Raw genomic sequence first — 3,122 nt, 5'->3', positions numbered from 1 at the left:
TCGGCCAGGTTAGTTTGGGCTGTTTAACATGAAGTTTTTAAGTTACACACGATGATGAAACACAAATAAAAGTAGGCGTCTTGCGAAATAATTAAATATGATCATGATGATGATGAAAATTTAACGTGCCCAATCAAAACCGGACCGACATGACGGCCGAGTGAAAATTGAAGAAGTCAGAGTATTAAACAGAATCAGAATGGTGAAAGGAAAATATAACAATAAAGCAATAGGCATTTAAAACTAAACAGTATTTATACTATTATATAATACTGATAGGCCTTGGGAATATAAATCGCAGGAAAGAAAGCAAAAAGAACAAGTTTAAAATTCATTAAAATTCCAAAAAACAGTTGTTTTATTCACGGGCGAGTCGGAAGATAATTTACCCGGGGAAATTTCCTTAAATGGCAATGCGCCATGCGACGCGAAGCGCGCGAAGACGCACGCGTTTTATTAATGAGCTCAAAAGTCCTCCACGCTCAGAACACGTTTGGTGTTCAGTCCTCGTATACAGCACAGTGTAACGGCCGTGCGTATATTCGAGGCTGGAGGATTTAGTCTAACGGGGAACCACTCCCACCGCTGCCGGGGCAATAGCAATAGCAATAGCCTGGATTTTAGTGTGAGGGGGCAAAGATAATTTTTTGTCCCCATTTGTCAATTTTTTGTCCCATTTTAAAGGACAGTTTACTCTTTGTCGTCCCCATTATTTTTATCCCTGAAAATCTTCTGGGGGGGGGGCCAGTTCGCCAACTTTTAAGGGGGGATGAAAATTCTCCCAAAGGGTTAAAAAAGTACAAAAAAGGCCGTTTCTTATTTATAACAATTCGGTCAGAGACCAGGCGAAAACGGGTGAAAACTTAATAGTGTCTCAGCACTAAATTCAAGGTGACCTATGATAGGCCTATACCACACTGTGTGGTATCACACAAAATAAAAGGGACAGACTGAAAACGAAAAAACACAAAAAAAAAAAAACACAGTAGCGTGGCCGGCAGGGTGTGGAGTGGGGGGGTGTTCCTAATAACAAATGAAAGAGAAAAAAGTGCCCCTCTGACCAAACATGAGAGAGAAAATGCCGGGAGAAAATGGGGAAGGCAAAAGTAAAAAAGGAGCAAGTTATTGAAGCCTGTTTCCTGATTCACCCCGATCATGGGCCAAAATAGTGTAAAGATGAGCTAAGATTAATTTATTTTGGAAGCTCGAAGGCTCTATGATGCACAGTCTCTCTAAAAACGGTACTATAGGTGGACAAAAAAAATTTACAATTTAAAAAATAGTATTAGGCAAACATGTCACTTATTGATTGTATTGCATTTTACTTGGTCATCAAGGTCATTTCTTATGCTACTGCATAAGCTTTGTTTTAACCTAATAAGATATGCATGGCAAATTGTGTAAAGTATATAGTCAAAAACAGCTTGGGTCACTTTCGTAACAAAATTCAGTTGAATAATGAACAACTTCTGTGCTCTTAAGACCCCGGGATGGGTAATTTTAAACACTGCGTATTTGAAGTGGTATTTTAATTTATGATTTTAAAATAAATGTCATATTATTTATTTACTAATGTCAATTAAGTGAAAAACATGAAAAACCTTTGCTTTTGTTTTTAGATCTTTGACGATGTAAGCTTAAGAGTTCATATCAATTTGTAAGCGCTCTTTAGCAAAATCATAGTTCATACAACCGTATAGGGCCTATGACCATACAGGCGAAAATAGTAACTTTTTGCACAAGATATAATAAAAATTCTGATTGGATAAAGGGAACACTTGAGGTTTTGACAAAAGCCAATCACAGATGCCAATTTTCCAGCTAGAAGCTCACACAGCTCTTATGCTATGCACTCAACCGTGTAGAGTAAACACAAAATGTGTTCTCTACAATTTATATGTATAAAAACTGCTGCTTGGTGACGAAATTGTGTGCTCGAGGTGGAAACTGTGCATTATATAGAGGCTTGTAGATGCGTTTATAAGAGAATCGTTTTTGTATAGACGAAAATTTCACCGTACGCATTCCTATACCTTAATGGCTGCCAAAGTTGGGTCCCCGTCGGCTCAATCTCACCTAAAATGTGAAATAATTTTAAACTGCATTTTATCACCCGTGTTACACGTAGACAAAAGAATGATGATATAGTTTACAAAAGAATCTAACATCGATTTTTAAGCGGCTTGTTGGTGTTGCGGGGACCCAAAGATGGCCGACCAAATCCTGACCATGACTTGGCTCGTTGGATTCGTCTATATAATATCCAAACCTTTCCATAGGCATCATTTTACGCGGTACAAAAAATGTGCGAAATTGGCAAAAGGTGGCCGGGCAAAGCGTCAGTTTGAACCCCGGGTTTGAACCTGAATTTGGAAAGACACTTAGACACGTTAAAGTTGTTCTATTAGCCAAGATATTACACTCTATGTCACATTTACGCCATTACCTCTTTTATTTTTTTCTGAAAAGCAAAAATGCAATTATTAATCATGAAAGTCGATTTTACGCAAATTAATTATGCAAGCTTGATGGTATGCGAGTTAAATGTCAAAAGTGGCCCAACTCGTTTTCTAGATTTAGCCTACGCTTCTATATAGACATATTTGGCTTAGAACCATCTTTATTTTGGTGTTTATCACACGGTGAGGCTCCGGAAGATTTTTAATATGGGGGTGGGCATTAATATGGGTCCTGGCCTAAAAAGGGGTATCCCCATCCAGCGCAAAGAGCGGAAGCTTTTGCATACTACATTTCATGAATTATACGCTAAAATTGTGAATTTATACCCTATTATGAGTTTTTAAAATTATTGGGGGCCCTAGGGTACTTGACCCCACCAAAATTATTGGGGGGGGGGCCACTGGATAACAAGTTTCTTTTTAAACAAATCTTATGCATGACTGCTTAATACATATTTATCCTAAATAAGCAGTTGGACAACCGCAACTTGTAGCCTGAATTTAAGAGTATAAGCATGTAATTTCAATATCCTGGCCCCGGATCCTGGCACGTTACAGGGATGTAATGATGGAGGTAGAACTTTTTGAATGACCCTCGTAGATTTGGCTTCGACGTCTCCTAATGAATAAAAGCCCGCTACCGCCCAAGCCTAAATGCAACAG

The sequence above is a fragment of the Amphiura filiformis genome, chromosome 16, assembly GCF_039555335.1.
Source record: "Amphiura filiformis chromosome 16, Afil_fr2py, whole genome shotgun sequence".
Taxonomy (NCBI): domain Eukaryota; kingdom Metazoa; phylum Echinodermata; class Ophiuroidea; order Amphilepidida; family Amphiuridae; genus Amphiura; species Amphiura filiformis.
Note: the sequence above shows the minus strand (reverse complement) of the source record.